This window comes from Mauremys reevesii, linkage group 5 (genome assembly GCF_016161935.1).
Source record: "Mauremys reevesii isolate NIE-2019 linkage group 5, ASM1616193v1, whole genome shotgun sequence".
In the NCBI taxonomy this organism is placed as follows: Eukaryota; Metazoa; Chordata; order Testudines; family Geoemydidae; genus Mauremys; species Mauremys reevesii.
The window spans coordinates 25,824,876-25,849,594 of NC_052627.1; the positions used below are offsets into that span (position 1 = coordinate 25,824,876).

Sequence of the window (24,719 nt, forward strand, 5' to 3'; positions counted from 1 at the left end):
AGCCTCCACATGTATTTGAAAAATAAAATTTGGATAATTTTTCAGAATTTTAAAATGTGCACAGAATTTTTAATTTTTTGGTGCAGAATGCCCTCAGGAGTAAACACGTTGGGATGTTCCGTCAGACACTGGGCCCCCTGACAGAGTGGGTTTTCAGGCAACTTGCACTCCTTTTCTTTTTCTCCCTTCAAGTGGAGTTTTCATGGCTGGAGGCCTGCCACCTAGGATCCACCAAACAGACTTGAATCAAGCCCATTATCCTTACCTTACATTGGGGGATACTAAAACAGAGCGAGGTTAGGGGCCGGATTCAACTCCCAGTGAACTCAATGAAAGTCTTCCTATTAACTTCAGTTGGGAATTGGATCAGCCCTCAGTGATTTGCTGAAGATTACACATAGTGTATGGCAGAGCAAGGAATAAATCTGAATTCCCTTGACTCCTCATCCTTCCACTTAACTAACTTTTTATAATATCTCATGTAAACCTAAGCACTAGAAATATTACGTTAAACTTGTGAGCATCATACATTTTTTTTAAACCACATAGCATGAGAGATTTTAAAAAGCCAGCAGCAGTCATCATCCTTCAGAAAATCACAGTAAGTATGCAAAACTTAATTTCTGGGTTTTATGTGAAAGGCTTTTAAAATACCCTAGCAAATGCATCAGGGATGTGTATGAAGTTGTGGAGCCTAGCTGAAAGAGTTAATTCACAAGTTAGCCTGGCATGGTATTTACTGATCCCTCCTTGTTTCTTTGTGTTAATTGGCACCTCAGATTCTGTACTAATTAATAGGGTTGTAAGGGGCAGGTGGCTCCATTCACTCTTGATAATTCTTGTCAGCAGCATCTGTGTAATCTCTTTGTTTAATTAAAATGAATGTGTAATAGGGGTGCATGAACTTTTGACAGTTTTTTGTTTTGTTTTTGTTTTGTTTCAGTTGGAGTTCCCTAGTCAGGGACAGTTTTGCAATTGTACTATCACCACATCATGATTCATTACTGTTGCCAGTTTAGCACCTCTGTGCAAATTTCCTGCATCATTAAAACACCCCAAAAATGTATGCCATTTATCTGAGGAATGTCTCCTCTTTTAAATAGACAGTTCTTCAGCAGATTCTTAAATCAGTAAATTACAACTTTTGTTCCCTTTTTAAAAAGAAATCAAGTGGCATTGAAAATTAACATGATTTGGTTTAAAAGCAAAGTACTTAACGGTTGAAAAGAAGTACTGTAATGTTTTCTCTGAGAGGAAGGCTTTAGATGGGGGTTAAAAATAAACAGAGATAATTTACTCAAGAATTTGCAGGTTTCACTTATGCACAAACTAGACATAATTATCCTATATAAAAGTAGACTTATAGTTAGAGATAAACTTCCCATCCTTTCTATTTTAGCATGGTGCTGACTTTTAAGGCTCGAATTTGATTCCGAGTTTCTAACAATGTGAATTACTGTGTCTAAAACAAAAATCTTCACTGAAGCTTGAAATTTGGAGTTGAAAAGACTGTAATTACTAAGAGATCCAGTCCACGTGTGCCATGGGGGAGGGGGTTTCAGAATGTGCACATGGGTTTGCTTTTATTTGCCCATGAAACTGCATTCATGTTGTTCAAATTTTGATGCTACAGGAAAAGTGTTACTTAAAACTGAAAAACAAACAAAATTCCAAGCCCCTTTCATGTGCAAAACACTGCTGGTGTGGGACAGTTTTAGATAGGTCAATTATTATTTTTTTAACAACTAAATTTCTTTCCAATTGCCCTATAAAAAGGGACTTGCAAATATAGCCAGCTAAAACTTTAAATCCATGCTGAAATAGATGCATCTTACATTGGTTACTTCTATTTTTTTTTCTTGATGGGTTTCTTAAAGCGGGCCAGTGCCTGTTACAATTACAAAACCTGTATTTACTTAAATAAGAGATTGCTCCCCTGTACCTCTTTTATGTGTGATGCTGCTGCTTAAAATTGTGTGGCGTAAAGAGTAGTATAACCACTAATACAAGGTCTACATTTCAACATTAATGCAGGATTTGTGAGGTCACAGTAATTTCCATAGTATTAGACAGTGGTGTCATAGTCGTTAGTTTTGACTTCACTATAGGATAAAACAGGAGGTGTTCTGATTTGATGCTAAGAGTAGAGGAATACCTTCAATAACAGCACACAGCAAAGTAAATTTTTGTGGTAACTTTTTCTTGCCAAAAGTTTATTAATGTATGAAAGTCCCATTTGTAAAATGTAAATGTTTACTGGTGTTTTTAAGATCACAGACTTTACCTTAGCATTTCTGTAAGGGGTTCAAAAGGTGTCTTGCTTCTGTGGGGACTCTTGCTAGTATTTTGTCTAGCTAAACTTGGCATTCCAGGCCAGAGAACACAAAGTCGCTGAAGCTAGAACAAAATGCACAGTTTGTTTTACAAACATATTACAAAGATATGAAAGTAAACGTTAGAGTTTGGCTTTGTATACACTGTGTCTCATATCTTGCACTAATTCGAATTGGAACTAAACTTCTGCAATGGTCTGACATGTCTCATCTTTGATGGTTGCTATTACTAGCCACTGTGGAATGCAGTTGTACGTTACCCTAGTTTATCTTCATACGCTTGTACTAAAGGTATGTTGGAGCTGTGCATGAAAAACAACCCCTGTTTTGGTAAGGCCTTAATTGTCAGTAAGCAGTGGGTGGCATTTCCAGAGTAAAGTAAATAAATGATACTGTGAATCTGTGCTCTGTTCAGAAACTAATGGATCCAGTGTGCAATGGTACAATAACGCACACTTTCTCTTGCTGCTTTCACAGACACTGATCACCCAATGAAAATTTGCAAAGGTAATGTCCCTTGCTGCCTCTTCCAACAGATGTCAAATGGGTGGCATGAAAAGATAGTGGCCTACGTTTCATCTTTTCACAGATTCTCTAGGACCCCATGGCTTCCGCATCCCCATTAAATTTAACCCTTTCCCGTCAGTTTTCGGTTGAATGCACATATTCAACTAATTTTCCTATGGCATGATTGTCAGTGGTACAGATGGAAGGGAGTGTTCCTGTTCTCTGGCTATAACGCACAGGTGCCTCAGGCTAAGATGGCCAAGGACAAAAAACACACTAGTCTCTCTATATCAGTAGTAGTCACATGATAGGAAAATAAAGTCCAAATTTATATTTCGTACAAAAGGGTTTTAGAAAGCCTATTTGGAACAGAAATGTTTTCTTAAAATGTTTTGAAATGTAAATTAAATATTTTCTTGGGTGGCAGGGCAGGGGGGGTGAGCAGGCAGCATCTAAGCATTCCCCCATGCTGGTGTGAACCCAAACAAAGAGTTGTCCCCTCTTGCAGTTTTATCATATCTCATGATATTGGTGTTTTTCTGAAAAGCCCCAGCTCCGGCAGTAAGGTGATCACATGGAACTCTGTGCTTTCATTTAAACAACAAAAGGAAGTTCCTAGCTCTTGTCCAATGACGTGGGGAAATGCTTGAAAACATGAACCCAACAGGCTCAAAACCCAGAAAGCAAATAAAAAGGTATCTAGAAATTATTGGGTTTAAATCATAATCTTTAAGCCAATCTCATGATTTTGGGGACCTGTCTCATAATTTCTGAACACTTTTTGAGTTGGTAAAATGGCAAACCAAATTGTGCTATTGAACAAGAACCAGAAAGTGAAACTGACTGGTCTTATTTCATTGTCCCATGAAAAAGCTGAGTGAAAGGTGTTTTAAATAAATAATCCCCCGTCCCAATCCTCCATAAGATTTATACATGTTTAACTTTACGTTGGTGGGACTATTCACAGTGCATAAAGTTTTGCAGAATGGAGGCCTAAATCAACAGCATAATGGACAAGTAAATTTGATTTTTATAATTATTTCAGTTTTACTGTATAGGAACATGTTTAGTAACAAAGTCAGGAGGTTAGTTCACTTGAGCAAATATTTTAAGCAAATAATGTTTAGAATAAAGATATTAAGCACACATGCACTTAGTTATAATTTTTCATAGATGATAAAAATAGTTTCATTATTATGGTAAGGTGGTTCAAGGGTGCTTTGTGTCTTGGGGTTATACCACTGTATATACTACTGGCTCAAATAGTCTAGTGGAAGAACTAGGCAAACAACACGCACGTTTTTTGTTAGTGTGCAAGTTATTTCTGTCTATGCTAATTCTTCTAATGAATACTCAGATCTAATGTGTAAATGATGTATTTATAATTCCCCTTTTTGAAATCACTCCACCCTGTCCTCCCTCTGGAATTATACATAAACGAGAGGGGACCAGCTACTCATTTGGGATAATGGGGGTGGGGGTTTGAAGAGAGTAGGAACTGAGGAGTTATTAATTCAAGTAACTCCACATACTAACTGTGTTCATGTATCTCCCAAAAAGTGTATGTCAGATGAGAAAACATATTTTCCTTTCATGAAAATAATGCAGTGTGACCAGGTTATGTATGTGTATTCATGTGTAGAACAGTGTCCTATTTTTTTTCAAGAGCTTAGGTATGTTTGCTGGCTTGCACTGTATCAGTGCTAATGATATTCTAGAGTAATTACATGCAGTTGAGGCTCTTTAAGAGACTTTGACTAATTTGCTATAATTTAAACTCAGAATACTGTGTGCCTAGAAATCTTTGCTTTCTGGTTGTAGGGATTCTTTACTGGGGTGAAGGGCTCAGATACCACAGTGATGAGCATGGCACAAGCCCAAGGATAGATTGGTTCTTCCTGTTGCATTCCATATTATTATTATTATTGTTGTTTGTTTATATAGTGACATAAATATGCTTGATGCTTTATGGACAAATAAAAAACACAAAGAGGATACAGTGAAAGACCTGGATCCTGACAGCCCTTGTGCTTGCTCCCATGGGTAGTCCCATTGATTTCAGAGGTATTACCAGGTACAGTCCTTGCTACTATGAGTAGTAAGTGTTTGTAGAATTAGGCCACTAATGAAGACCTTACATAACCCAAGTGATGGAAACTAACACTGGTGAGGAAGAAGGAAGGTAGGCAATAGGTCATGAGTTTGTTTTGGTTGAAGATCAGCTACCTTGTTTTTTGAATTTAAATTCTTTTTACTAAAAGGAAAATTGGCCTGTTTGATACCTTCTTAAAATATGATATATGAGAATGCTTTATGCCAAGCGTGTGATTTCGAATTAGCAGTTCATGGAGAGTCGTTGAAGACAAAAGAGAGTAGTTAAAGTCGTGAGTCTGTATTTACAAATGCCTCTATGATTGAATTTTAAAGGACGGCTCACTGATTTCAGTGAAACAGAAATGGAGCAGTCAGATGTTGAATGGATATCTGGAGATAAACTTTGTTAAAATAAGCTCCAATGAATGAGGCAGATGAAGAGTAGTGTTGTACTGCTCTAGTGAAAGGTAACTTTACCTTCTCCAGTGAGAAGGTTTTCACAATCTCGGCAAGCTTAGTAGGTAGAGAACATTTTCTAATCAAATTTCTACAAATAAACACCAAGGCCTTGTCTACACTACAAGACTATTTCGAATCAACTTAGTTCGAATTTGTGGATTCGACCTTATGAAGTCGAATTTGTGTATCCATACTAAATACACTAATTCGAATTTCTGAGTCCACATTCACGGGGCCAGTGTCGACTTTGGAAGCGGTGCACTGTGGGAAGCTATCCCACAGTTCCCGCAGTCCCCACTGCCCATTGGAATGCTGGGTAGAGCCCCCAATGCCTGCTGGGGGGAGAAATGTGTCGAGGGTGGTTTTGGGTAAGTGTCGTCATTGAACCGTCAATCACAACCTCCCTCCCTCCCTCCTTGAAAGCGCCTGCGGGCAATCTGTTCGTGCACTTTTCTGGTCAGTGACAGCGCGGACACCACAGCACTGCAAGCATGGAGCCCGCTGCGATCATCGCCGTTTTCTCCTCCTCGCACTTTATCATCCACCTCTTCCACAGTCAGCTGCTGAGAAATTGGGCTACTTTTCAATGGTGCTGCAAGCACTGGGGGACCATAGGGGACGTTTTACAAACATCAACGTCGGGTGGCCGGGCAAGGTTCATGATGCGTGTGTTTTCAGGAACTGTGGGCTGCTCAGACGCCTGCAGGAAGGCAGTTTCTTCCCGGACCACGAAATAACTGTTGTGGATGTGCAGATGCCTATAGTCATCCTCGGGGACCCAGCCTGCCCGCTAATGCACTTGCTCATGAAGCCCTATACAGGCGCCTGGGACAGCGACAAGGAACTCTTCAAATACCAGCGAGCAGCGAGCAGCGTGACCTGTGACTGTTCAGTTTCTTTACAGAGAAGCTGAACCTGCCCCTGTTTCTTTACCCAGTTACTGTTGACTCTCCTCTTCGGTTACATACCCGTTCACCCGTTACCCCCACTTCCAGCACACGTGTAAAAATAAAATACATGTCCCATTATTACTTAACAAAGGTTTCTTTATTCATGACTTTTCGTGAAAGGGTTGAAACTGGGACGCAGGCTGTGCTGGGTAGGGTGTGCGGTGATGTAAAGACCGCCTCTAAACTCAAGGAATGACAGGCTCCTGCTCCTAGAGCGGTCCGCAGTGCCGAATGCTTCTTTCAACAGAGCCTGCCATCCCTCTTTATGGAATTCTGTGTGCGGGCGGATATGTGACCTTGTGGTGGAGGAGGACGGATACAGATTCCTCAGCTGTGTGACTCAGCGGTCCAGGACAAGGACCGCTGTATAAGATCTGTAACCGCCTCCCCGCTGCAAAGTCACATCTCCCCGCCCACACAGATCCTGGAAACCACCTCCAAAACCAACCAGATTGCCTACTGACTGCACCGTGTGTGTGACCCGCTGCTGATCCTGCCCCGTGTCTGTACCTTGGGAAAGGTGACTGTCCTATGCAATTAACCACCCCTTCCCACGCCCATTCAAACACAGTCTTCTTTGAAAAACATAACAGAAACAGTAATTAACAGCAAAGCATTTTTATTAATTAAGTAGACAGTTAGGGGATGGGACTGGGATTGGGACTACTGTGAGTCTGGAAGTGAAGGACTTTGGCAAATGTAGGGTATGAGAGCTTTTGGGTACTTGAGCACTGTGCTGTGGTGCAGTGACAGTATTCACATCCCCGGCCGCCTCCTCCTGATTATTTTCGGTGAGGGGGTATGGGACTTTGTGGCAGGGAGTGCGGTTGCAGATACACTGCAGGGTGTCTCTGTCCTCCTGCGGTCCTGCAGAACATCCACAAGGCGCCTGAGCGTGTCCGCTTGCTCCTCACTAGTCCAAGCAGCATTTCAGTCGCCTGCTTGTCTTCCTCACGCCACCTCTCCTCCCGTTCGCTGTGTGAGCGCTGGCACAGAGAGACGGTCTCCCTCCACTGGCTCTGCTGGTCCGCCTCTGCTAGGTAGCAGCCCATACGTTCCTCGAACATCTTGTCCCTTGTCTTTTTCTTTCGCCGCCTAATCTTTGCCAGCCTCTGCGAGGGGGATGCTGTGGCAGGTCTGGAGACAGTGGAAGCTGTGAGATGGGAAACAGGGAGTGAATTCCTTGCAAAGATACATTTTTGCGAACAATTAACTGAGTCTAGGCTGTCTCTGTGAATTCTGGGTTGAGACCCCTGTGCCTGCTGGGGCACAAATCATTTTCGCGGTGGATTCTGGGTAAATGTCGCCAGTCATTCCTTCCTCTGGGAAAGCAACGGCAGACAATCATTTCAAGCCCGTTTTCCCAGAATTGCCCTGGCATACGCCATAGCGTGGCAACCATGGACACTGTTTTGCCTTTTGTGTATGTCACCGTATGTGTACTAGATGCCGCTGACAGAGGCGATTCAGCAGCGCTACACAGCAGCATGCTTTTGCTTTTGCATGACAGCAGAGATGGTTACCAGCCATATTGTACCATCTACCATACCATAAATTGGTAATAAGATGGTAATAAGATGGGCATGGTTACCTGTCCTTTTGCACTGCACCATTTGCTGCTGTCATAAGTGCCCCTGGCCGAGCAGCCAGGGGCGCAAAAGCAAAAATTGGGAATGACTCCCTGAGTCAATCCCTCCTTTTTGGTATCTAAAAATAGAATCAGTCCTGCCTAGATTATGGGCAAGTGTACTAGAGAACCACTGTATCATAGAACCAGAGAGCACAGCTGCTCTGTGTCCGATCCTGCATAAATTATGAGCTGTATGCTATTCACAGGGGGTGCTCCTGCAACAACACCACCTGTTCATTCCGTTCTTACCCCAGCCTTCCTGGGCTACCATACCATTGTCCCCCCACTTGTGTGATGAAGTAATAAAGAATGCAGGAATAAGACACAGTGACTTGTTTGTGAGAAATGACTGGAAGGAAGCCTCCAGCTGCAATGATAGTCCAGGCAGGACATTAAGGAGTGTGGATGAAGGAGCCCATCATCCCTCTGCTAGTCCAGGGGCAATTGAATCTTTTATTTACAATGAAGGGTGGGGGCTGATGGAGCTCAGCCCCCTGTTGCAATGATGAGGACGGTTACCAGCCATACTGCACCATCTACCATGAAAAATTAGGACCAGGCGACCTTGATCGACCTTACTGATGCTAGTCGGCATGGTTACCAGCCCTTTTGCACTGCCCCATGTGCCAATAGGCTGATGATGAGGACGGATACCCATCTTTTTGTACCATCAGCCATCCATAGCGTGGGGGGAGCAAGGATGTTGGTGTTGAGTGCTGCACCATCGCGTCTATCTGCAGCATTCAGTAAAGATAGGGTGACATGTAAAAGAGTCAACAGAGGATTGTTTTCACTTCTGGTGGTGGGTGGGGTGTATGCGCAAATTGCCGAACTATGCCCTGACCCACCGCAGACACTGTGTTTGACCCTAGAAGCATTTGGAGATCATCCAAGAATGCAAATACTTTTCGGAGACAGCAGGAACTGTGGGATACCTTGCGTCCTCATTCCCCCCTCCCTCCATGAGCGTCCATTATATTCTTTGGCTTTCCGTTACGCTCGTCACGCAGCTGCGTGCTGAGTCTGTGCTATGCCGTCTGTCCGTAGATTTTTTAAAAATACTTTGGACCAGGCGTAAAATTACAGTAATTACTCTAATTAGATGCAGGAGTCTCCGAGCGAGATCACCCTGAGGAGGGTCACTGAAGGAGATAGAGAGCGCATGCTGCGTGAAAGCTAGCACAAACCAGGGCCCGATGCAGCCGTGCTCGGGGAGGCAGTGCTCCCTGAGTACCTCATGAAAGCCTTGCGCGGAAAACTGTGCTACCACGGAGCACCCAATAAGGCAGCTCTCCCAGGAACCTCCTGCTGATGCTTTTCGATTAACGCAAGGAGAGCTTCGTGGAGATCTCCAAGGATGATTTCTGTTCTATCCCCATATCTAGAGAGACCTCCTTTTCACACAGTTAAGATTCCTGTTATATTAAGAATAAAAGTTAACATGGTTAAAGCACTTACCGACTGCTCCTTCCCCTGATTCAGGGTCCGGGTTAATGGCCGGGGAGGGTTGTTGGGGGATCTCCGTGACGGTGATGAATAGATCCTGGCTGTCGGGGAAACCAGCGTTGTAAGCGCTCTCGCCTGCCTCGTCCTCCACAAACCCTTCCTCATCTTCCCCGTCCGCGAACATCACCGAGGAACTGGCCGTCGACACTGTCCCATCGTCAGAGTCCACGGTCATTGGTGGGGCAGTGGTGGCAGGCTCCGTAGCGTCCGTTTGCCGCTTTGATTTTTTGGTAGCCTTGTCTGGGGTCCTTGATTTTCACGCGGCGCTGCGTTGCATCCCGCCTGTATCCTCTGTCTCTCATGGCTTTGGAGACCTTCTCGTAGGTCTTCGCATTCCCTGTTTTGGAGCGCAGCTCCGAAAGCACAGACTCCTCGCCCCACACACCGATCAGATCGAAGAGTTCCCAGTCAGTCTATGCTGGGTCCCTCTTTCTATTCACAGATAACATGAACTCCTCTGCTGGAGAGCTCTGCATCGTTGCAGGTGCTGTGGAGCTCGCCCCGATGTCCAGCCAGGATGTCAGATTCAAAGTGCCCAGACAGGAAAATGAATTCAAATTTTCCCGGGTCATTTCCTGTGTGGCTGGTCAGAGAATCCAAGCTCGGACTGCTGTCCAGAGCGTCAACAGAGTGGTGCACTGTGGGATAGCTCCCGGAGCTACTAAGTTCGATTTGCATCCACACCTAACCTAATTCGAGCTAGCCATGTCGAATTTAGCGTTACTCCACCTGTCGGGGTGGAGTACCAAATTCGAACTAAAGAGCCCTCTAGTTCAAATTAAATGGCTTCCTAGTGTGGACGGTTGAGCGGTTAGTTCGAATTAACGCTGCTAAATTCGAATTAAAGTCCTAGTGTAGACCAGGTCTAAATGATTCTTCTTCAGGTACTAGGGACTATATGGCTTATTAAAGGGCTGCTTTGTTTCATTAGCTAGAAGAGCACTGACTAAAATGGGAAAGCAAGTCACACTATTGAAAGAAAGGGAAAGCCTTTTGTACACCGTTGCTGTCAGATGATTGCATTTACTGAGAACAATAACAGCTAGTTCTTATTTAATGTTTCCCAGTCGTAGACCTCAAGCACTTTAGAAAGAATGTATTGCTATCCCCACTTTATGGATAGGGAAACAGATGGAAAGAGTTGAAGTGATTTGCCCAAGGTCACCCATCAGGCTAGTGGTAGCACTGGGAATATAATCCAGTTCTGAGTCCCATTCCAGTGCTCTATCCACAAGGCCACGCTGCTTCCCAGAGTGTCTAAGCATCTCCCTAAGAGAGGGATCTTCTAATTGCATGAATTTAATTTACTTGATTTCAGGAGTCTCTAAAGGTGTTTCTAGTATTCTGTAAGCCATTGCTACTTGTCGTCCCCATGACTTTGCAGGACAACTGTTGGAGACCAACATTCTAAAGAGCCATGTGCTTCTGCTCTGTTTTAGAAATTTAATCAGCTTTTTCTTCTCATTTTTCTTATACATGGCCTGTTTTAAAACATAGCTTAATGCTGTGAAGATCAAGCCTTAAACTTGGTGAGTCAAGTCTGGTATTTGCTTTTTTCCCTTTTTTATTAATTTCTTGGGTGACATGAGCAATGTGTGAGCATAATGTTGCTATAAACTTCAAACAACAAAAATCCCTTCTCACCACCTTGATACCACCTTGTCAAAACACATCGCAAAACAGCAAGGAGCATCTTGTAGTGGTGAAAGAATAGTATAAAAACAAAGGAATGCTCCAAACCACAGTTGCTTAAGCCGCCTCACATAGAGATTCTGATTAAAAGAGAAAAAGGCCTTCCGTAGCTGGAGGTACTGACCCTGATTTTGTATTAATGCCATAATATAGTATACACAAATTATAGAAATACACTTTACTTATTTGTAAATAAGAAATCTTTACTGATGTGTGACACATGGGATAGCAGCCAATGAGAATTTTCAAATGGTCCCAAGTTACTGCCCTTTATATTAGTCGCCCCCATAAATAATCAAATTATTTTAAAACTAGGACTGTTTTGTTTGTTTGTTTGTTTGAAGGTGTAATTGTCTAATCTAAGAATTTAAGTACTGGATACGATAGCCAATCTTTAATTATTTTATAACTTCAAGAATGACCAGCTTTTTGCAATGCTGAGAGTCCCCTAGAGAATGCTGTTGTGAGAAGAAGGTCTGTGACCTGGTAGGAGGTGGGCCTGGTTTGAAACTCCTGGCAGGGCCCTTTTCCCTCTTCTGGCCTCTAGTTTAACTGTGTCCTGCTCTTCCCTCTGCTGTTAGCTTCTTTTCTCTCTAACTCCGCATATGGAACCAGCATGGATGTAGTGTTTCAGAGCCACAATGGCATCATTCAGACTTGTGTGTAATCTAGAAACAGCTCCATACTGCAGAAGTAGCCGGCAGAGGAGAAGATGTTAGTAAGTGGTATGAGATTATTTACTGTCTCATTAGGCTACCTGCTGGGAGTACCTGGAGGCACCTCAAGGACTATGGCAAATTAATTTAGAATTTGTTTCTCCCTTTGGTGTCTTCTCTAAAAAAACTAGAGTCTGGCAGTGTAGAATGTCATGACCAGTAACCCCAAATGACAGACCAGGCAACTGCTAGGTTTGGCAATTATATTTTGTCCATGTGATGCTGCCAGTTCCTCTGATAGATGGACTAGATTCCTAGAGCATGACGTTAGTACTGACCCATCACCATGGGGAACAGGATAGCGATAGACAATCAAAGATTATAATTAGCAAATATAACCGTAATGTTCTGAAATGCTTTTGTAGTATACCTCTTTCAGCAACTACTACATAGGCTCCCCACTCTGAAAGCTTCTCTGTTCTATCTGGAGAGATGGTTTAGTTTCCAGGCTATTTCAGTTCTGCCTTACTATTAAATGTAATGGTAATTTTGCCTTTTATATGTAGTGTCTTTCTGGTGCTGACTTCTGTGCATTATAAATTGAGCCATGACCAGTATTTAGTATTTTATTTCCAACTTGGCTGTGAACTTGATTGGGAGTTGATTCAAGCTAGGATCTCGGTCCAGTAACTTTTTCTGCTGTTCCATGGAAACAGGGGCGGCTCTATAAAATACCTCGCCCCAAGCAGGGCGCCGTGCTGCGCCGCCCTTCCCCGGTCCCGTGGCCGGGGCAGAAGTGCCTGCGGCGGGTGTGGTGGTCCCGCGGCTCCGGTGGAGCATCCGCAGGAGCTCCGTCCGAGCCGCGGGACCAGCGCACCCGCCGGAGCCAAATGCCGCCCTGTCCCGACAACGCCGCCCCACGCGCCTGCTTGGCGCGCTGGGCTCTGGAGCCGGCCCTGCATGGAAATATTGGTTTGAATTCCTAATGCTAAGGGAATTCAGAGTTGCACCTTCAAGCTGTTGAGTACGCTCAACTCCCACTGGAAACAGAGGGCACTCAGCACTTTCCAGGATTACTCCCTTAAAATTACCATTGTGATTTTTAGTAATGTTATTTTTATGGATAAATGAAATGCAATAGTAAGTCTCAAAAGAGCATGAGAGCTGTGAGTCCTATTCATCAGTGGTTAAGCAGTGATTGTAGTAATATATTTCCCAGAAGCTTCAAATACTAGAACAGGAGTGTTTTTCAGTGATGAATGCATGTTTCAGATTGTTTGGTTTGTGGAGAGATTTTATAAAATGGTGAGGTTTTAGATCAGAATAGTCTGAATTTTTTTTACAGCTGGTTAATTCTCTTTTATGAGCTTTGCAATATGATTTCTTTCTCATGAGCAATGTGTCAACAATGCAGTGTAATTTTAAAAGAAAACATCATGGTTATGTTATGTTGAGGAGGTGAATAATAAATATTTATCATGGTTGATCTATTCTGTAAGATTCTTTTTTAAAGTGAAATAAATAATTGCAGCTAAATGAACATGTCAACTAATTCCTTGTAAATGGTCATCTGAAAAGTAACACTTCTTAAAGGCAGCTGAATTTAACAAAATCAAAACACCACCACCCCAGTTATAACTGGGTGGGGGGCACATTTTACAGCTTTGTGCAGCATTAATCTTGGTGCATGATAACTGGCCTGCAGATGCTCATCAGAGATTCTAACTTTTGCAACCATTCTGGCAGCTATGGAGAACCACATTAGGCCACTGGGCCGCTTGCCTTTCTCACCCCCACACTAATGCAAGCCTCTCCTCTGGCCTTTCTCACGCTCTTGTTCTGCCTTTCTCTCCTCCCTGGCCAACTCCTTCTGTTTCCTTTGAGGTGACCTGCTACTTGTCTTTCGCTTTAAGTACATCTTTGCTTCACTGGCAAATGCATAAACTACCATGTGAATTTAACCCCACTCCCATCACCACCACTTTTATATTCTCTTATTTTCAAGACTTTAAAGCAAAATGTGTTGTTTGGATTGATGTCCTATAAATATCAGAGAGAGTGAGAGATCCTAGTAAATGCATTTGAAGCTATATTTAAAAATAGCTTAGTTAATTTAACACAACCCTCTCAGATAGTGTTTTAAGGACCATCAGAGGGTCTCAGTAATCCCATATAAATTTGCACTTCTAATATTCAGTACATTCAAATTACATGTAGAATGAGGTTTCTCATACTTTCCTTACCATACTATGGATGAAACGTGATCTTGTTCAATTTCATAGTTCCATTTACCAATACTGAGGTTTGATTTGAAATTAAACCCAACCTTTGTGTTCAGCCACCGTGTCTGGATATCCCAGAGAGTTTAAAAAAACACAAACAAAACCCTATGGTATTTCAAGGCCTAATGTAAGAAAGTGGTTTCTTCATTTTGGTCTTCATGCCATGTAGCATGCGTGTAATTTTAACAGTGGGCTCTGTTTTCAAAACCAGGTGCAACAGGTATACATACAAAAATGGGCATGCACTTGTGTCAGCAAAACTTCACATTTAGGTGAGAAAATGGAGTGATTGTATGGGGAAAACTGCACATACTCTAGACCCCCCCCACTAGACTACAATATGGCCAGCTAACACGGTTTCAGACATGTTAGCCTGAGTCTTAGCGTGTGTGAAAAGGTCTTTTCAATCATGTTAAATTAAATGACTTGAGCTAAGATGATTGAAAAGTACATTCTTTTGCCTGTCAAGACAGAGCCGGGGAGCCACTCGTCACAACCCTGAAAAAAGGGGAAAGTGAAGTAAGGGTTTTTTTAACCTGTTTCTGCCATGAGATGATTAGCCAAAGCTCTGAGCAGGGTTGAGGTTAGTGCATCTTTTCACTGTAGATCTACTTAAGCTTGCAGAGGCTTTTAAAAAGCTATGTGAGCCTTGTGATCCCTGGCTATATTTAAAGCCCAGCAATAACTACAGGTTTATGTGGGATCTCCACTATTTCCTAGTCAACGTTGCCAACCCCAAGCATTCAAAAATAATGAGGCAGGCCCCAAAATATCATGAGCTTTTTAAAAATAAATTGACTGGCTTTTTTATTTGCCTTCTGGTTTCTGCGCTTTTGGGGTTCAAGCTTTTATCTGCAATTATGAGGGCTAAAAGTTCGAAAAAAGTTGAAATTCTTATCCAATCAAATAACTCCAGAAGCTGGAGCTTTAAGAAACAGGGGCTACAAAACAATTCTTTGATTCTGTTGTATTTTCTAACACTTTCTAAATGAGTTTTTTTCCCTTTAACTAGTTACTAGCCTCAGCCAATTCCTATTAATATGACTCCCCTCTAGGCTTAACTTGTCAGTCCTCACATTAGCAATCCCCCTTAACTCTTTCCGCTTTTTATTTCCACTTGTGTTTGGAAAGCTTCCCTGTAGAAGTAGAGCTGCGTTAGGAAGAATGACCATACCCCAGGCTCTCCAGCATAATGTCCAGGCACAAGTATTATCGGCATGATTTTGAAGAATGGACTGTTGCTGGTGAGTCAGAGAACTATGTTAGAGACAGTCAGATGGTGTAATGGCTTGACGGTCACACTGGTGCACCCGCTGAGGTCAGGCATGGTTCTGCAGCTGACCCCGACTCAGTTTCCCCTCACCCGAGGTATAAACATGACCAAGCAGGTCTTTCTCATATTAAAGAGCATGTTCTTCAGGTGGTCTCATTTCTTTAACAGATAAGGACAACATGCAAACATAAATTAAAGTTTCAATAAGCTACTCCACCGAAACTCCTCGTCCCAGGTTAATCAGATTCCTGCCTCACCCCTCTAGCCCCAGAGTACACTCAGTTTGAAAGTACCTGGGGCACTTACTCTCTGGGCCTGTCCTTCTGTCTGTGAGCCTTTGCTCTCTAGAGAAACACCACTGGGAGTAGATTCCTAACCAGTTCCCCTGAGGAGTCTCTTCCCTCACGAACTTCCTTTGTCCTGGGGTTTTCAAAGTAAGTCTTTATTAGACCTAAGTGCTCCTTACCTAAATAGCTGCTGCCCAGCTACTGAGGCAGTTAACTATCCACGGGTGGATCAGGGTTGTCTCATTCTCTTAGCAGCGCTTGACAGATGTAGTCTGGGTGCCTGAGCCCCTCAGTGGCCAGTCCCCAGGACAGATGGTTGTTGATGTAAAGCAGTGGTTCTCAAACTTTTGTACTGGTGACCCCTTTCATATAGCAAGCTTCTGGGTGCTACCCCTCTTTATAAATTAAAAACACATTTTTATATATTTGACATCATTATAAATGATGGAGGCAAAGCGGGGTTTGGGGTGGAGGCTGGCAGCTCACGACCCCCCCCCCAATAACCTCGCGACCCCCGAGGGGTCCTGACAGTTTGAGAATCCCTGATGTAAAGCCCAGCGGTCTGAACTCAGAAAGCATGTGTGGAAAAAGGAAATGGGTAGCATGGCTGAAGATTTCATATTGGTGAAGATATGTAGAATTCTTTCTCTAACAGTGAAGAAAGCTGTAAGGAGCAGCTACCTTACTAAACAGCCCCAGAGGTTGTGAAATAACTAGTATGTCTAAGTATCAGAGAGGTAGCCTTGTTAGTCTGGATCTGTAAAAGCAGCAAAGAGTCCTGTGGCACCTTATAGACTAACAGACATGTAGGAGCATCAGCTTTCGTGGGTGAATACCCACTTCGTCGGATGCATGTAGTGGAAATTTCCAGAGTCAGGTATAAATATGCAGGCAAGAATCAGGCTAGAGATAACGAGGTTAGTTCAATCAAGGAGGATGAGGCCCTCTTCTAGCAGTTTAGGTGTGAACACCAAGGGAGGAGAAACTGCTTTTGTAGTTGGCAAGCCATTCACAGTCTTCGTTTAATCCTGAGCTGATGGTGTCAAATTTGCAGATGAACTGAAGCTCAGCAGTTTCTCTTTGAAGTCTGGTCCTGAAGTCTGGTCCTGAAGTACCTGAGGCTTCTGGGTACACATCTGGCTCTGTTGATCTGTTTCCTTATTTCCTCGTGCGGGTATTGTAGTTTTGAGAATGTTTGGTGAAGATTTTGTAGGTGTTGGTCTCTGTCTGAGGGGTTCGAGCAGATGCGGTTATACCTCAGTGCTTGGCTGTAGACAATGGATCGTGTGGTGTGTCCAGGATGGAAGCTGGAGGCATGAAGGTAGGCATAGTAGTTGGTGGGTTTTCGGTATAGGGTGGTGTTGACGTGACCGTCACTTATTTGCACCGTGGTGTCTAGGAAGTGGACCTCCTATGTAGATTGGTCCAGGCTGAGGTTGATGGTGAGGTGGAAGCTTTTGAAATCGTGGTGGAATTTTTCCAGAGTCTCCTTCCCATGGGTCCAGATGATGAAGATGTCATCAATGTAGCGTAGGTAGAGAAGGGGCGTGAGTGGACGAGAGCTGTTCCAGGTCAGCCATAAAAATGTCTAACTTTTCTTTACTTTGTTCAGCACGCATTGCTTTTGCCATGAGAACCTAAAGGGTCCATTATTAATACAAATGGCCTAACAAATGAATTTGTTCTTTAATTATTAAGATTACTAAAGGAAGAAAAACAGGAGCAAAAAAAAAGGCGGTGGGGGGAATAGTAGTTTTGACTATGTGGTCAGTGCATCTGTTTTCTTGTTGTTTGTTTTGTAAACCTTTTTTGGAAAAGCCAGATGATTTCAAGGTTTGATACATATGCAGAAAGATATGCCAGATTTAGCTTGTATAGAAAGACAGATGAGAACACTGAATCTCATTTGTATGTGCTGTATCTTATATGATTCTGAAGAAGGAAGTACTGATGCCAATAAATCATTTTGAGCAGTAAGTGTTCTGAAAGTCAGAGGTGATGTGTTGAGTATGTTTAATGGACTGCCAAAACCAGCCATAGACATTTCTATAGTAATCCAAAAGAAAGTGAGTCAAATCTTGTTAAAGATGTAAATATAATGGTACAGTGTTGAATCAGAATGTAGATGTTTACATTGATTAGTATTTCCTGGAGTTATAAAATTATCCAAGAGTCTATATGACTTTCTGTTACAGCCTTAGACAGCCAAATGCATCTGCAGCCTTCCAAGCCCACTGAGAAGAATGGTTGAGTTAATGTGAGGAGTGAAAATAAAAACCTTGTTTTAAAAAGCGTCCTCTGAATCAGTCAAGCATAGAAGCACTGTTTCCACATCAGGATCTTATGTGATGCAGAGGGAAGGGAGATGCTCACTGAATTCCTTGTCAATAGTCCTATTATATCTGGTAGTTGGGCTGGTAGGAATCTAATTCTGCTTGTGGGAAGCTGGTGACCAGTTGTCCTGGAATCTCCTTCCTTGGGAGTAGAGTGCTCTCTATGAATCTGGAGTAGCCTCTGTGACTACAGATCTCTGGCGGTCCACAGACTTTCTACGTAGCCATAAAGGGCCATCATTCCTTAATATTCGTGTGTAGTTTCTTTAAATTTAAGACATGCTTTATCCTTTCACGTTTTTCTTATTTGTTTACATGTTGCCGTAAATACTTGGATCAAAGTATATTGCTGTGGTTTTGTATCATGACAGCATAACGTTTTTGACGCCAGAGTTAAAGCTCAGCTGGTGTTTTCATTGATTTTTTTTTAGTGCATTTGTTTTCATTCACATCAGGCTGTACCTGTATATATGGACAGGCATTTCCTAACTTTTGAAATCTTGACTTTGCAACCTTAACTTTCTTTTAACCAAGGTTATTTTTTATGCAGTTTCCTAAACCTAAAAAACAGAAATTTCTATTGTGGGGAAGCATATTGTGTCCCTCAACTTGGGTTATCAATAGGGTTCAGACGGTTAGATCTATAGCACAGACATCAACCACTTGAGCTAACAAAGTAACTGATAGCAATAGTAGGCTGTTGTCCTCTGTGTGGAACAGGCACTAGAGGGGAAGAAGAGACATTTTTTCAATGGGTGTTTTCTGATAGCAGGTGTTCATAGGTATTTTCTGATAGCAGAGGACAGTGGAGATGCAGGACTCCTGGATTCAATTTCAGATTTTGGAGTGGTTTGGGCTCAGTGGTTACAGACCTTTCTGATCTTGCCCAGCCCTTGTACCTGACCTGCTCTGCTCCTATCCAACCTTTTTGGCTCCTGTCCCCTCCCCTATTCTAATCAATTCATCCTACCCCAGTTCCTCCCACTCTGCTCCTATCTATCCTCCCTCCTGTACTGCCCCCACCTGCTCCTGCTTTCCCTATTCATTCTGTTCCACAATCCAGCTCCTGCAAACCTTTTCCCCCTGCCTCCATGCTCCTTACCTTCTGCCTTCCAATCAAGCAGCTTCCTCCTCCTCTGTGTTGCCTGAGTGCCAGTACAGGGGGCATTCAGATTTTCAGAGCACAGGAGAGTGTCTCTCTCAGTTCCAGTACCCAATATCTCATGGCCTCTGGCAGCAGGGAGGAACAATTACAGGATAAGTCCTGCTGAGATCCCACAGCTCCAGGTAGGAGCATGTTCTGTGTAGATGGAATTGCTGGAGAATTTAGCTACCAAACTCTAACATGCTGTTAGTGAGCATGTGCAAACTGAGAAATTTTTTTTGAAGGCTTATAATTTGGGTAAATTTTCATTGGGGATGGCAAAAGGCACATCCCTGACACCACAGTGACCTCCCTGCCAAATTTCTAACCCTTGCTGCAAAGCTTGGCTGTGTTTGCGCTTCTCAGTGAAAAGTTCTAGGAGTGTATTAGCAGTGGGGAAACAACTTATTTTCCCCTTAATCTCGTTCCCTGAAGCAACTGACCCATTTGAGCAGAAACTATGGTGAAGGATTTATTCTGAGGCAGACACCCAGCATGAGAAATTTCAGCCTGAGTGGTTACAGTTTGGCAAAGTTATAAGCAACTGAAAACAGAGCCTTATAATGGGAAGTATCAGGTAATCTTAAATAGTGATGGCTCTACCAGCTCCACCTATATCATATATTTATATATACAATTAATTAATTTAAGTGATATAATTTTTTCAAACGAGAGATAAAATTGTCCCAGTTTGGGGTTTAGTACCATATTTTACAAATGGTGAAAGCTCTTCATCAGGAAGAGCAAACTAAAAGAATTGCCAGTTTAGGCCCACGGGTGACCAGCTGTACCGGTTCCTCCTTTCATGGCTTTAATACATCAGGCAAAACAATAGCCCACTCTGAGCCCATCAGTGTCACACTGGCTATACCTTAGTGCCCCTACACAACGGCTGGTTTTCTTTTCTAGCCTAGATTGCTATTTCCCCTTAGAGGTCCTAGTCCTACTCAGAAATCTATAGACACAACGAACTTGTATTAACTAAAGTGACAATTCAGTGGTCCTGTATCTTTCCCTTTATTTTTTGCCTGAAAGGGGATTAAAATAATTTTGTCTCCCTTAACTCCTCCTACTCTCTCTTTCACGTTGAATTCATAGCAATTGGCTGAGGTCCCGTCCCCCCGCTGAAACGTGAAGTGTTGTGTTGTAACTGTCAGAAGTATTACTTTTAAATGCTATATCACTGTTTATTTTTTAAAACAAAACTCAAAGGGCAGCCTAGTGAGCCCCATTATTTGGTTGCCAATAGAGAGCCACGGATAGGATTTGCTGTGTATAGTTCTTGTATATGTATATAGCTTCAGATTTCAGGGACTGAAGTTTGAGGTTTTGGATTTGGGTTTCGAACCAAGTTCTCTTTGTCAATATGTTATATTATGGGGGCAAAGAATAAAGTAGTATTTATGATTGAACTGTCTTCAGACTTTCCAGAAGACAAACTTTTTATCCCACCCCCATTTTAGATCTGTTGAGATGAGATTATTGATCGTTGTCAGCAGGTAATACAGGTTCATCATGAGAAGGGACCTTCTTTGTAGAGTTGGTCATCAGAGAGCTAATTGTTAAAGCAACATAATGAAAACTATTGGTGAAATATTTTATGGACGAATGCACATTGAGCAATGCACTTCCCTTGTGATTGGAATTCTTAGTCTGCGCTAAACATATGAGAAATAATATTCAGCCTTTTGCAGTGTTGAATGGGACAGCATAAGGATAGGTTACTCAAGAAAATGGAGAGGAAAGTGTTGAATTGCTTAAGCAGGACCATCTTCAAAGATGTTCTATACCTTAAAGTGACACCATTAACTTAAAACTTACCTTCTGTCTGAATTTACAACTGTTTACAGTTGTTTCAAGTAAAATTATTGTACTGAGAGACTATTGAAAAAAATACTGTTTTCAGTTTGCTTGCCTTGTATATCTGATGTAACTTTTTGAATAGTCAATTTCATTTTAATTATAATACACCCTATCTCTTATATAGCACTTTACATCAGTAGATCGCAAAGCCCTTTACAGAGGAGAACAGTATCTTTATCTCTGTTTTACATATGGGGAAACTGAGGCACAGAGCGGAGGAAGTGATTTGCCCAAGATCATCCACCAGGCCCTCAGCAGAGCCAGGAATAGAACCCCTGAGCCCCAATGTAATGCTTTATCTGCTAGGCCATATAGCTGGTTTCTTCTGTTGTTTGTGTGAGGCTTTCACAGAGACATGGGGAAAAGAAAAACACCTTTAAAAACAGGAATATGCAATTGTAAAACCATTAATTTTGGCATGGGAATTCAGGGCCAGAGTAGTATATAAAACTTATTTGAACCTGTTTTTAAAAAAATCACCAGATTTCAAATTGAGAGCGTCCCTTTAACAAATATCTGGTTCTAGAGCTGGGAACAGGGTGTGCACTTCAAGAAGTGCCCAAAATGGTGCTATTAAGGGGGGAATCTCTAGCACTATCGACAGTGGTTGAAAGTTTAAAAAAATAAGTAAACATCTCTAAAGATAATAAAATATTAAGCATTTGTTTAAAAGGGGAAGTGTGTTTCATTTGTATGGTTCACACTTGAATTAACTGGTGTAAGAATAAGTTGCTAATTACCATGGCAATTCAGTGGAGCTGAATATCACATATGGTACATATTGCTTTTTACTGTGTGTCCAGAATTGTTTTCAAAATGCTTATAATGAAGCAAATCTAAACATTTTAAAGACAAAATGGGGCTAATTTTGTAAATAGTTCTTAAATATGTGCCTATATGAGCTGTAAGAGTTGCTCTGAATTGCTTGTTAGATGTGACTTGCTGTAAGTTAGAGACATTATGTCCATGTATTGCGTAGCTTGCCTGCCTGAGTTGCTGCAAGGTTCATTATACTGCTAGGGCTGTTGGTGGTATTGATGGATATTCATGTGCACTGAACCATTGAACCTGAACTGGTCATCTGAGTGTTGCCTGTTACTGGAATTTTGTTTATTCTTAACACTGGTTGCAACATTTAATTGCACCCTAGGAAAAATAATTGCAATCTGAATTTGCTCATACAGTAGAGTAGGGACTGTTGAAATACAGGGCTGGCAGACAGGCTACGAATTTATTCTTCTCTCTTATTAGGCATTACGCATTATCATTCTAATCTAGGTTCCTTTTTTCCATCAAGTATTTTTGGTTGGGTTTGATCAGAGAATGAACAGAGTACTTAAGTCAAACTGGGCCCAATCCTGCTTCCATTGTAGTCAATGACAGAACTCGCATTAAGGGATGAAGACCATTGTGAATAAGATTTTTCTGGCCATGTAACATTCACACACACAGCTGTGAAAGGGGAAGAGAATGCTGATGATGATGATGCCACTTTGCAGCAAAAGGGAGCAGAAACCCTCTTATGTTTACTCTAAGAATTTCTAATTTTGTCAATGACAGTCCTGCTAGAGCCTTTTTGTTTGTTTATTATTCGTATTACGGTAGCTCCTAGTAGCCCTAGTCACAGCACAGGACCCCATTGTGCTGGGTGCTGTACAAATACAGAACAAAAAGACTGTCCCTGCCCTTTGATGAAAAACAACTGATAAACATTTTACATGTCAGCAGAACTCCTGTGGTCCTTAGGTTTGTGCTGTACGTGTCTTCAGAGTCGCATTTTAGAGCCCTCTCCTGCCAGAGTGACGAGCGCTTGTATTTCTGTAACTCTAGTGGGGATGCCTTTGACTTGACACAATGCCGGGAATGTCCTTTAAACCATTTACATACGTAGAGCAGATAGCTTTCATGGAAAGCAAAAATTACTGTTCATCATGTAATACATTTGCATATATTGATAGTTTTCTAATTTCAGAAATAACCCTTCAGTACTATAGAATGGGAACAATTCTTTGGTTCTTGCTTTATTTTTATTTACCTATATATTTATTATTAAATTTGAAAATAAATCTTTATCTCAAATCGAGGATTTTTTTTTTACCTTAGGGTTATGCAATTCGTGCGTTCATGCGGAATTCACCAATATAATGTGCTGCTGGCTCTCTTTCAGTGCAGGTTTACATATCAAGGCATGTTTCGTATTAAATGTTCATCTTCGGACTGATCAAGTGTTACATAAACATGGTTATAGCGATGGAAATTTAGCAAATAAGAGAACTCATTTTCTAATTTCTTTGTGTTTTCATGCATTGTCACTGCTGACTGTAGGTGTAGGTCTTCTGTAGAATTTCATAAAAACCTGGGAGCCCAAATTTTCACACTTTTGTACCTAACTCAAGCGCCTAAATTCATATTTAAGCACCTACATAAAAAGGGCCTGATTTTCAGAGGAATTCAGCACCTGTACCAACCACTGAAGTTTGTGGAAATGATGATTGCTCAGCATGTTTGATGCCATCTTTAAAAACCCTGAGTAAAAACGCTAGAGTGGCTTAAAGAAGTTCTTAAAGCCCTAGAATCTGGCAGGAAGATTCTACCATCAGAGGAACGGTAGAACACAGCTCTTCCTGAGGGTGGGCTGGTGTGGGAAGGATGCAAAAAGAGCAGGGCCACAGCGTATAGTGCTGAAGTGCTGCAGCCCATGGGCAGCTGGGGACAGACAGGCACAATTTAGACAAACCTTAGAACCAATATTTCCTCTAATTTTTGCATCCATGTGCGGAATGAATTTTGTTCTGTGCACCAATATGGAGGTGATGTGGTGGGGGTGGGGCTGAGGGGTTTGGAGTGTGGGAGGGGACTCAGGTCTGAGGCAGAGGGTTGGAGTGCGGGCTCTGGCTGGGGGTGTGAGGTCGGGGATGAAGGGTTTGGGGTGCGGGAGGGGGCTCAGGGCTAGGGCAGAGGGTTCCAATGTGAGGGGTGAGGGCTCCGGCTGGGGGGGCTCTGAGGTGGGGCCGGGGATGAGGGGTTTGGAGTGCAGGCTGCCCCGGGGCTGCGGCGAGGAGTGAGGACTTCCCCCAGCCCTCTCTTGCCTCAGCAGCGTTCCAGCAGTGGGGCTGGGGGAGAGGCGCAGCCCTTGATAGCCTGCTGCGTAGCTCAGAGGGAACTTAGCTTAGGACTGTCTGTTATACCAGGGACTGCAGTTGGCAGGAGGCAAAGTGACTTAAAGCCAACATAGGCCCCCTCCCTCCCTTGGGACTGTGAGTTGTGGGCTGTGTGGCTTAGAGGTGCAGCATAGAATCTCACCTCTAACCTCTTACTCGGGCACCAAAAATATGGATATAGGTGCCTAATGCAGGCACCCAAGCTTGATATATCTTCGCTTACCTTCTAAATCTTGTTAATTTTATCATTTTATAACAAAGTAGCCTGTTATGATTATGGAACAGGATAATTAGGAACAATTTTTACATCTCTGCTATTAATACTCTCTACTGTACTGTACCTGGGCCATTCTGGCAATTGTAGTTAACAATATTGCTGTATCATGAAACAAACTTCAGGTTACACAGCCAAATAAAAGGGCAACAAGACAAACTCAATTTTTGAAATTTGGTTTGTAGATACTTTTGTAATACAATCAGGGTTTGATCTTCCCAATGTTTCCTAATTACTATGAAGACAAAGAACAGAATCTTTAAGTTAATAATATT

General features: G+C 42.4%; 1 protein-coding gene across 36 annotated transcripts in view; it reads left to right on the top strand.

The window, feature by feature from the left end:
- The window catches only part of BMPR1B (bone morphogenetic protein receptor type 1B), a 384,295-nt gene that overhangs the window by 232,829 nt on the left and 126,747 nt on the right, over positions 1-24,719 (top strand). The window contains exon 1 of one of the 36 annotated variants that reach the window (XM_039540902.1): positions 524-601. The exons of the other annotated variants lie outside the window; for them this stretch is intronic. The gene's annotated coding sequence lies outside the window, so the exon portion shown is untranslated. Of the gene's footprint in view, positions 1-523; positions 602-24,719 lie in introns of those variants that run through there. 36 annotated transcript variants of the gene reach the window in all.